Genomic DNA, 12,635 nt, shown 5'->3' with positions numbered 1-12,635 from the left:
AATTCGGTATTTAAGAATAGGTAAATTGAGATTACCTACATCTGGCCCATAGCTCTTTTTTTGACCAGTAAAGTTAGTTCTCAAAAAGAACTCTTTTTTTTTAGCCCCAATGCCCCCACAATCCCAGACGGCTCCCCGCGTCCTTCGAGACCCTGCATTGCTTTATCAGAGACAGCAGCTTATGTGCTGCTCTCTCTGCCGAAAAGCAATCTGATTTCTTACTTGAAAGAGAGAACAGATGAACTTGCTCGCTTTTTCAAATTGGAAAGTGGTTTGCTATGGTACAGTGGGAGCGGCGACTGTACCACCCTACCAGAGCAAACCGCAGTGTACCGGGAGTTACCACCCCGAGACACTGCAAGAGCCGGCCCTGGGAGATGGTGCTCCCCAGGGCCATCAAGGGTTCCAGTAAGGGGGCCAAGTGACCCCCTCCCAACATTAAAAAACTCCGGGGAGTGCAGGTACCCGGGGCTGGAAGGTCATTTTACATATTACTGCCCCAGGAAGGTGGCGGTCCCCGAGACGTGTACGGGGATACAGGGAGGAAGAGCTGAAAACATACTTTTAAAAAATATATTTTTATTTTTTAAAAGCCCAGACGGGGTGCCGGTCCCCAAGACTGAGAGGAGGAGGACCGTAACCCCCTGCATACTTCAAAATAAAACCACAGAGGGGTGGCGTTCCACGGTGCTTGGGGCACCTTACAAGTCCCCCATTATGGAAAAAAATTGCCCCAGGAATTTGACCCCCCCGGGACCTAATGAATAAAATGGACTTCTAGTTTTTTTCCCTTTTCCACCACGTACGAGTACCATACGCATACCCCGCAATTTTTTTATTTAAAAAAATAAATAAAATTGGGGACTAAAGTTCCATGTACGACCCCCTGAGCAAGCCTGGAGGGTCAGGATGTTTCTACCCTGCCCACTTTCCTTATTTCTCAACTTTGTTTTACTGTTTTCTTGTGACTCGCTTCTAGCGACGAACAAGATGGCTGCCAACACTTCCTGGTTTGGAGTGCTGACAGACAGTTGACAGCCAATCAGCATGCAGCTCGTGCTCATAATTGTACGGATTTCCGTACGCGTGCTGTACTTCGTCTCTAGATATTGCTATGGTTTTACTTTTAATTTTCTCCGAAACTACTAAACGGATTTACACCATTTAACGAAAAGCACAATCTGTGAACCGAACTCTACCTCTCTGCCAAATTTGGTGTAATTCCATTCAGCAATTCGGGCTGTAGCAGTATCTAACGGTCCCTATGGAAAATTGCATGGGTAAAACTCATTTTGGGACCCGACTTTTTTATCGGCCCCCACTTCATGAATCACCCCCAAACTTTCAGGGAAGGAGCGGTATTGAGCGGGCCATCTTCTTGGAGATTTTCACGAAGATATGTCAATCAGCGCCAAAGTTATTCCAAATAGAATGCTGTGGATTTCCTATGGAAGCTAGGTCCTAACTATAACTAGCTACTGGCCGCCAACTTTGGCAATTTCTTGTGGTGGGGACTTGCGTGCTGTTCCTGCTGCCCACATTAAAGGAGGTGTTCATTTTCAACTGTGTTGGCATTTCCATGCAGAGTGCTACAGGGCGACATCTGTTCTTTTTGGTGATTTGGATTGCGGCGTGCTCCACCGCGGAGATGCCCCGCCGCACAAGAAAGCGGACCTGCGTGCCTTAAGTTATTGGCACGCATAGGAGTTGAGCATGACGAATTCTGTGGGGATGAAGAAATCAGCAGAGACAGTGGCGCATTTTCGTGACATAGGACCCACTTGGGTTTTTATTTTTGTATACAACAGCCCCGGTCTGCATCCACGATGGGTAATGAAGGACTACATATCCCAGAATGCTATTAGGCTTAGGAAGTACCACTTGGGCGGGGCTACTCGCTCAACAGTCCTCACAGCTGCCGGGACTAAGTTGATTACAACCAGTGAAAAAGGGCATGGAGCCCGAAACATGTTTGTCAATTTCTTGTGGTGGGGACTTACGTGCTGTTCCTGCTGCCCACATTAAAGGAGGTGTTCATGTTCAACTGTGTTGGCATTTCCATGCAGAGTGCTACAGGGTGACACCTGTCCTTTTTGGTGATTTGGATTGCGGCGTGCTTCACCGCAGAGATGCCCTGCTGCACAAGAAAGTGGACCTGCTTGCCTTCAGTTATTGGCATGCATAGGAATTGAGCATGCCGAAATCTGTGGGGATAAAGAAATCAGCAGAGACAGTGGCCCATTTTCCTGCCACAGGACCCACTTGGGTTTTTATTTTTGTATACAACAGCCCCGGTCTGCATCCATGATGGGTAATGAAGGACTACATATCCCAGAATGCCATTAGGCTTAGGAAGTCCCACTTGGGCGGGGCTACTCGATCAACAGTCCTCACGGATTGGTGTCACTACAACGTATGCTTTTACATCGCATGCCTTTACAACGCGGTTTTTACCACGCAGTCCATTACAACGCATAATGCTTTTAGGCGCTGGATAGTGAATTATTTAATTTACTATTCCAACTCCAGTCCCCGTGGATAGCAGGGAAGGTGTTGGATAGTAAATTAAATATATTCCCTATCCTAGAGCGCCCCCCAGCGCAATGCGTTGTAATGGTTTGCGTTGTAATGGTTGCGATGTAATGGTAGTGCGTTGTAAAAAATGCGTTGTAAGTGATGTTCCAGGTCCTCACAGCTGCCGGGACTAAGTTGATTACAGCCAGTGAACAAGGGCATGGAGCCCGAAACATGTTTGGCAATTTCTTGTGGTGGGGACTTATGTGCTGTTCCTGCTGCCCACATTAAAGGAGGTGTTCATGTTCAACTGTGTTGGCGTTTCCATGCAGAGTGCTACAGGGTGACACCTGTTCTTTTTGGTATATATAATTCGAAAATTTAAAATATGTGCCAGGGTCCTGCCCCAATGCAGAGCACCCGCTAGTGAGTGCACTGGATTGGAGGATCACATTGCAGGCAAATACGTATATATATATATATATATATATACACATACATACATACATACATACATACATACATACATATATATATATATATATATATATATACACATACATACATACATACATACATATATATATATATATATATATATATATATATATATATATATATATATATATATATATTAACTGAAAAAACCATAGGTTTCAGGCCTTATATAGTTAGGAATTAGCATTTAAAAAACCATTGAAATTGCTCCTATATAGTTAGTTGTACTAACTATATTTTGCGCACCCGCAATTCACTGCTGATGATGTCACATATTACAACATTCATGACATGGTCAGTGACATCACCCAAGGTTTTTTAAGTGAATTTGCAAGGTTTTTTAAATGCTAATGCCTAACTATATAAGGCTTGAAACCTATGGTTTTTTCAGTGAATTTGCAAGGTTTTTGTAAATGCTAATTCTATTAGCGGATAACGTTTATATACATTCCCTACCATCTCCTGAGGTGGAAGCCGGGAGGATACTTGCCATCATTTTAAAACCTTTTGAAATCTTACTTTGTTCTTATTTGCACGTTCTCCCCTTGGGCACCAAATTCTGAGAGGCTATCGTACTTGGACAACCAGTAGAGCGGATATTAGCGCTGTTACGGGATTCAAAACAAACATTGCCGCCATCACCCAGCACATCAGGCCACACCCACTATCGGGAGGCCATGCCCCCCGCCTACGGTATAAAAAAGCGCTGAATACAAGCGCATTTTAGATACATTCCCTACCATCTCCTGAGGCGGAAGCCGGGAGGATACTTGCCATAATTTTAAAACTTTTTAAAATCTTACTTTGTTCTTATTTGCACGTTCTCCCCTTGGGCACCAAATTCTGAGAGGCTATCGTACTTGAACAACCCGTACAGCGGATATTAGCGCTGTTACGGGATTCAAAACAAACATTGCCGCCATCACCCAGCACATCAGGCCACGCCCACTATCGGGAGGCCACGCCCCCGCTACGTCCCTTGCCAGCATCGCCCCACGCCTATAAAACATGTGCATCCCGAGGACGCGCAGAGGAAGAGCGCAGTGGGAGCGCCTAAGGCAAGCCCGTCTGCGCCCGTCCGCGCCGGGACCGGGCCCAGGGCCATGCCCCCTGACCAAATACATGTAGATAGCAGAAGACGGATCTACTCCAGCCAGGAGATTCTAGCATTAAGACCTCGTGCCACATGCAACCCGATGGATCCACATAAGGAAGGTAAGACATGTCTAGCCTGCTCACGAACATTTGCCTTTTCAAAGATTAGAGATCTTAGTACGACCTACCACCAACCTAAAATAAGAAATTACAGAAAATCATCTATTAAAGCTGGTCTCATAAATGTTCGATCTATGGTCAAGCACAATGTTCAGACAGCTGAGCTAATCAAAGCCAAAATTTGGATCTTCTGTTCGTAACCGAAACATGGGCAGATGAAGCTTCTGACGCAGATCTGACCCTAGCAATCCCAGAGGGCTTCTCCATCTACAGAGCAGACAGAAAAATAAAACGCGGAGGAGGATTAGCAATCATAGCGAAGGAGGGACTTCAGATTAAAAGCTCAGACAAAGGAAGTAACCCAGATTGTGAAACGCTAACCTTTCAAATAAAAATCACCAAAAACTATACTTTAGTGGTCTACTAATTTATAGACCACCAAATGCCAAAACACATCTAATTGAGCTATTAAGCCCATTTCTAGAATCCAGTGTGACGTATTGTGACTATACAATTCTAGGAGATTTTAATATACACCTAGAAAAAACATCGGACCCCAAGGTAAAGTCATTTAAAGACTAAATGGCAAACTTTGATTTAGAGCAGAAAGTATATACAGATACGCATTGCGCCGGCCACACTCTGGATGGAATTTTCACATCATGTCGGAAGTTAAATATAACTGATACGCTCTTTATCCCGTGGTCAGACCATAAGATGGTCTCTTTCTTCTTAGAAAATATGCAAGATACAGGAAGACCGGTCAAAGCCAAAAAAACATATATCATGACTGGTCAAAAATCCAGCCCCAGATATTCATAGATACTCTATGTTCTTCGTACCCAACTTTAGATGCAGACAGCAATAAATCCTGTAAACAAATTAATACATGGCTAGAGAACGCAGTCCAACTTACAATCCCACAGAAGAAAATTACTCTCAAAAGAAAGACCCCTTCACAGCAATGGTTCTCAGAAGCTCTGAAGGAAAAAAAACAAGAATGTAGAAGAGCAGAAAAGAAATGGAGAGCTAACTATGAGGTACAGCATAGATTAGAATATAAAACAATACTTGCTAGCTATAAAAAATTAATAACATCAGAGAAAAGCAAATACTTCATCCAAAAAATTAATGAATCAAAAAACTCCAGTAAAACCCTCTTTTCCTCGGTTAGAAAACTTTCGAAAATTGAAAATAACATCCCAGAAGAAATGTCATCAGAATTTTGTAATATTCTGGGTGAATTCTTCGTAAAAAAAGTTTCATCAGTCTACGAATCTTTTAAAAATGACAAAATAGACAAAACTAATCAGACAGATCAAACCACTGCTCAAACAATAAATTCAGAGGAACAATTAGTCCAACCTACAATGTTCCAATTTACCATTCCAACAAAAGACCAAATTCAGAAAGAATTACTTAACATTAACTCAGGCAGCCCAACAGATCCATGTCCGCCTAAAATAATGCAAATCTGCTCAGAACAAATGAGAATTATACTAGCAAGATTATTTGGTCAAATAATCGATACCAATACCTTTCCGGATGACTGGAAAAAGATTTCCATCAGACCACTACTAAAAAAAAACAGTCTTGATAGAGACGAGCCAAGCAATTATAGACCCATAGCCAGAATTCCTTTCGCCGCTAAAATAATGGAGAAACTCCTGAACAAACAGCTATCCCGCTATCTGATTGACGGCAACTGGCTGAACGACTCTCAGTTTGGTTTCCGTGAAGCACACGAACAGAAACTGCATTAATTACAGCAGTAGAAGAACTCCGGAAAAGTGATCGACACGGGTAGTCATGAAATTCTTTTAAATCGATTAAAAACAGCAGAAATACATGACTCAACATGTACCCTCATTGAATCCTATCTTGCCAATAGAACCTTTGCAGTAGAAGTAGAAGAAGCAAAATCTAAAGCTTTTTATCTACCATGCGGAGTTCCGCAGGGATCATCATTAAGTCCCACCCTTTTTAACCTTTATGTTGCCCCACTTGCATAGATAATAGGAAATTGTGGTTTTACCCCAATATCATACGCTGATGACACTCAAATTGTAGTGACCATCAACAAAGATATAGAAGAAACAGCGGAAAAATTCCAACATTGTATGATACAGGTCAGCCAATGGATGGAAAGGAATTGCCTGAAGCTCAATGGAGATAAGAGTGAAGTGATGATATTAGGGGGTGACACAAACATCTGGTCCCCCGCATGGTGGCCTAAGGATATGGGCAGATGTCCTAGATCATCAGAAAAAGTGAAGAATCTGGGTTTCACCCTTGATGTGAATTTATCATTTGAAGCTCAAGCCAATAAACTGTCATCATCACTCTGGTACATTTTAAAAATGATAAAAAAACTATTTCCATATTTACCACAGGATTCTCGCAAAACAGTAGTAACAGCATTAGCATTAGCAAGATTGGACTATGGAAATGGTCTATGTGCCGGAGCCAGGAAAAAGATCATAGATAAATTACAACGCCTGCAAAATGCAGCAGCGAGACTGGTTCTAGACATACCCAGGTCTATAAAAACAATTTCCCCTGAGGCCCTCCACTACTCTTTGTGGTGTTTACTCATACCCAGGTTTGAGCCAATCAGACACAGACTGAAAAATCTGCATTCGTCAGAAACTGAATAGATGATGGACCCTTTCTAGAGTAAGCACCTGACTACCTTTCCCCCCGTGCGTTATTTTAACCCTTAAGTTTAAACAAGGGGACTGTGTGCACACTGAATGGCACCCATCATCACTGTGCCTTTTCCCTAGGGAATTTTTTATAGTTCAAACAACCGCAAAGGTACACCACAAAACATGAAACAGTAGTAATATTAATGATGTCTCTCGGAGATGTCAGAGTTCTTCTTCAAATCTTTTATTTTCAAACATTAGTCAAACACAAACAGCCGATGCGTTTCGTCCCCAACTGGGACTTCTTCAGGGCTGTCGGTAAAAAAACATATATACATACGATCAGCTCACTGTCCATCTGACAGCAGGGTAGTATAAGATGACCTTAAGCTATGTACATGTGTATACACAGTATTTACATGTGAAATCTATAACACTACACTTCAAATGTACCAGATTGGAAAATCCACATATATCTTACAGTTTCAAGAGAAGGGAGACAGAAACATATGGCATAAGGCCCATGATTTTGACCATGTCACAAATGAAACGTACTGGGAGAAAGCACCTTGTATATAAATAGAGGCAAGTATAGTGTGAGTCTGAGTTCTTAGCCCAAAGGGGATTTAGGGATCCTATTAAGTCTGGCCCTATCACTAATAGTACATGGGGTTCACAAATTCATTTACCTTTAAAGTTGGTCGGACGTCGCGTGCGTGGAAGAAAGTGGAAGCGTGGTCCTGGGGTCACCTTGCCAGCTACACTTATCCTATTATTTAGGTTCTTTCCGACGCACATGTAAATACTGTGTATACACGTGTACATAGCTTAAGGTCATCTTATACTACCCTGCTGTCAGATGGACAGTGAGCTAATGCCTGAACATTAAACATACGCATAGGCTCCTCGTCTATGGTAGTAAAGCGTTTTTAATTGGTTTTCTAATGTTTTTAAATTGTAAATGTATTTCAGGACATACAACACTGATCGTATGTATATATGTTTTTTTACCGACAGCCCTGAAGAAGTCCCAGTTGGGGACGAAACGCGTCGGCTGTTTGTGTTTGACTAATGTTTGAAAATAAAAGATTTGAAGAAGAACTCTGACATCTCCGAGAGACATCATTAATATTACTACTGTTTCATGTTTTGTGGTGCACCTTTGCGGTTGTTTGAACTATGAAAAATCTGCATTGGCTGCCAATTGAAAAGAGGGTGAAATTTAAATCACTCTGTCCAACCTATAAGGCACTACAGGGAAAACAATCACAATTTTTGAGGTACCATTTGAAACAGTATGAACCCATGAGACCTCTGAGATCGGGCCAGATGAAACTAATTGCTGTCCCCAGATTTAAAAGATCTAACTGGGGAGGGAGAAGTTTCCTGATACATGCAGCACGTGCATGGAATCAACTGCCTCTTAACATAAAAACCTGCCCATCTCTGGAAACCTTTAGAAAGGAAGTAAAAACATGGCGATTCTCCGAATAAACATCAGACACTGTTACAGAGCTGGAAAGGATTTATCTTAGTGCCAAGACGCCCATGGGCAATCGTTGCACTCTATAAATTGACAAATCAAATCAATCAATCAAATCATATATGTTATTATCCTTCTGGGACCACCTGAGCAGCCATCTTGTTTCTCAGGAGAAGTGAGGCACAAGAGAGCACAAAACAATAGTGCAAAACGCAAAAAGGGGGCAGGGTTGAGACCCCCTGACCCCCTAGCCCTTCTCATGGGGTCCCAGAAGGACCACCAAGTGCCAAAAAATGTTGTTGTTTTTTTAAATCGCGTGGTATGCGCACGGTACGCATACTCTGTGATTTTTTTGATTTTTTTTTTTGCCCTTGGGGGTCCTTTTGGGCCCCCCTGAGAAGGGCTAGGGGGTTGGGGGGTCTCTACCCTGCCCCCTTTATGTGTTTTCCAATCTTGTTTTGGGCTCTCTTGTGCCTTAGTTCTCATGAAAAACAAGATGGTGGCCAACACTTCCTGGTTTGAACAGTTTGGAATGTTGACAGTCGACTGCCAGCCAATCAGAAACTCGCTCGCGCACGCAAGGGTACGCGCACGTACGCATACGGAACACGTACTGTACGCGTACAGTGCACGTACGGTGAGCGCATATAGATATATAATTTGCTCAAATTCAATTTTGTCAACAACTACTAGAGAGATTTTCACCAAACATAGCAAAGGCACATCTACATACCAGGCCCTACCATTTTGCCAAGTTTGGTGTAATTCCATTCAGCCGTTCGGGCTGTAGCCGTGTCTAAAGGTCCCTATGGAAATTAACATGGGGAAAACACGTTTTGGGACCCCCCTTTCGGCCCCCGCTTGATGAATCCCCCTGAAACTTTCAGGGAAGGAGTGGAGCGGAGCTGGCCAAAATCCTGGAAAATTACACACAGATTCCTCAATCGGCGCCAAAGTTATTCCCAATAGAATGTTGAGCGCATATAGATATATAATTTGCTCAAATTCAATTTCTCAACAACTACTGGAGGGATTTTCACCAAATATAGAAAAGGCACTACTGCATACCTGTCCCTATCATTTTGCCAAGTTTGGTGTAATTCCGTTCAGCCGTTCGGGCTGTAGCCGTGTCTAAAGGTCCCATAAAAAATGCCATTTGAAAAATTTCAAATTCAATTTTCTCAAGAACTACTGGAGGGATTTTCACCAAACATACAAAAGGCACTGCTGCATACCAGTCCCTACCATTTTGCCAAATCTGGTGTAATTCCATTCAGCCGTTCGAGCTGTAGCCTTGTCAGAATGTCCCTATGGAAATTAACATAGGGAAAACACATTTTGGGACCCCCCTTTTTTCTCGGCCCCCGCTTGACGAATCCCCCCGAAACTTTCAGGGAAGGAGCGGAGCGGAGGCAGATCCCTCAATCGGCGCCAAAGTTATTCCCAATGGAATGTTCGGAATTTCTATATATATATCTATACTACTATTATAAAGAGAGAACTTGCACCTTTTGGCCAGGTAAACTCGGGAACCACAGTGCCAATCTACACACCCGATACATCTATGAAAATGTCAGGGTGTGTAGATGGACATAGGCTATATAAATGTAAAAAAAAAAAGTAAATAAAAAAAATAAGTTTGAAAACAAAGTAGTCCCCTGAAAGTAGCACCGGCCGGGACCTAGCGCTGGCCGCGACGCGACGTGCGTGATGACTGCGACGCGACGTGCGTGATGACGACGAAGGAGGAGCGACGGTGCAGTGACGAGCGGCTGTGCAGTGAGGAGCGGCGGCACAGGTAAGGAAAGGGAACGTTTTCGAGCTTTTCCTAAACTCTCAGTGCGAGACTGTGTGATGCAGAGGGGGGCGTCCCAGGGGGGGGTGAAGTGAGGCAGACTGACGACATGTCGAGGCCGCAGCTAGGAAAGGAAAATGTTGGAGCGAGAGTGAGTCGGGACGGGAGGAATGCCTGGTCCGTGTCCGTGCATGGGCATGCACGGACACTGTCGGGGCGGGCGGGGGCCTGGGCGGGCGGTTGGCCCTGAAGCCTCATTGCCCCCAGGCAACGCTGGGGCGGGCTGCTAGTATATATATATATATATATATGTGTGTATGCAAAGTGATCCTTCAGCCCTCTGGACGCGCTCAGCAGTGTGTGCTCTGCCTAGGGGTCGGATCCTGACCCAAGCAATTTTTGGAAAACAAAGGAGGCGGCACAATCAGGATGTCTTTAAGCCTTATTTATTTCAAGACTTTCACCCCACCAACGCTTTTCAGCCTTACACGGCCTTGCTCACGGTTGGTTAGTCCCTCTACAGTGTTTCTATTTGTGTAATGTTCACAGATCAATCAGTGAACATCATGAAAAGACTAGGGTACTATACCCAGAATTATGAACATTACACAAATGTTACCTAAATGCTGAAATTTATAAGCATGCCAAGTCTTTCTTTTCTTTTTAATAATATTTTTTCTCACTGAAATGTAACAAAAACTACATATCCCATAATGCCTCATAAATGGCTAACTATGGGCTAGTATAAATAGAAACACTGTAGAGGGACTAACCAACCGTGAGCAAGGCCGTGTAAGGCTGAAACGCGTTGGTGGGGTGAAAGTCTTGAAATAAATAAGGCTTAAAGACATCCTGATTGTGCCGCCTCCTTTGTTTTCCATATATATATATATATATATATATATATATATATATATATATATATATATAAATTCTACCAAAGCAACTCCCTCGAGAGAAACATGAGACGCACAAACTTGCCTTTAGCCATTTATTTCGTGCAGGGTAACAGGGCAAAGCGACTTTTCCGACATGTTTCGTTTCTGCTGGAAACTTTTTCAAAGGTTGCGCCTGCCACCAAATCAGTTCGCTGGTTTGCTACAGGTAAGATTTTCCAATGTTTTAATGGCTCTTGGTGGCTCCGCCCATTAGGAATCACTTCCGTTTGATGACAGCATTCTGGTACCTGTAGTGTAGCCAGCGTCCGATTTTAAAATTGTTTTGAAACCCTCCAGTGGGTGGTGGATGTTTGTCCTGTTGTGGTACTAACCACTTTAAAAAGCCTCTGCTGACGATGCCATGATGCAAGTTCCCCCGGTGTTAATCCACCTTTCGGATTGACTGGGGGCAGGATACCGGAGTCCAGTCCCCGGGAGCACCGCAGACCCCTGATCCGTGTGATATATATATACGTATTTGCCTGCAATGTGATCCTCTAATCCAGTGCACTCACTAGCGGGTGCTCTGCATTGGGGCCGGACCCTGGCACATATCTTAATTTTTTTAATTACAAATGATGAGGCTTAGGTTTTGCTGAATTTAATCTTCTGATAAAACTCAAACTTTTTTTAAAGGTTTTGCTGTATTTAATCTTCTGAAAACACTCAAACCAACGCGTTTCAGCCCTCTCATGGCTTTGCTCATGTTAGTTAGTCCTTCTTTGATAACACCTTTTAAACTCAGCTTTGCCTTAATGGGGCATTATGGGTATTGTAGTGTATAAAAACGTTTCACAACTGTTTACAATTATACAAAAAAGGAAATTGTGCTCATTATGTCAGGCATTTTCATCATGACCTTTGCTTATTGTAATCAATGTTTGTTGTAAGCATTTGATACTGCAATGTTCCTGGTATAGTATCTGTACAGTGGCGATAGTTGCTATTTCTTTGGCCCAAAATTCGAATTTCTATTCTGAATTTAATCGCATAGTGCAATGTATTTTACCCTTTCTACGTGGTGTTTGGTATAGTACCGGAACCTTTGCCTATATTATCTTAACATTATTTCCTTACATTAATGTAATGCTCATCTCTGAGAGATCTGCACCATTCAAAGCATTTCCACATAACTAATGGTATTAATAATGTCATTAATAATGTTATCAGTAATTAGGTATAGTTCCCTCATATCAGAGATCTTTTACTGCATCTGTTAATATCAACAACTTTGCTGTATTTATACAATTTTTTCAACAATGTCAATTCAGTCCAAATGTACAATTTCTCATCATTATTGATGCCCTTGGAAGTTTTTGTTCTGAGTCTAATGATGAATCGTGACTCCATTTGTTGTAATTTCTTCATTCTGTTTCCCCCGCGTTCTCCCTGAGGTATCAGTTGTATTCCATAATAGTTCATTGCTTTCCAATCTCCTTTTTGGCAGGATGCCAAATATTTGGCAGTCTCATATGTCATGTATCTGTTGTTTACAGCTCAAATGTGTTCAAGGATACGCTTCTTTAGCATGCAGATCGTACTGC

This window comes from Lissotriton vulgaris, chromosome 8, assembly GCF_964263255.1.
Source record: "Lissotriton vulgaris chromosome 8, aLisVul1.2, whole genome shotgun sequence".
Taxonomy (NCBI): Eukaryota; Metazoa; Chordata; class Amphibia; order Caudata; family Salamandridae; genus Lissotriton; species Lissotriton vulgaris.
Note: the sequence above shows the minus strand (reverse complement) of the source record.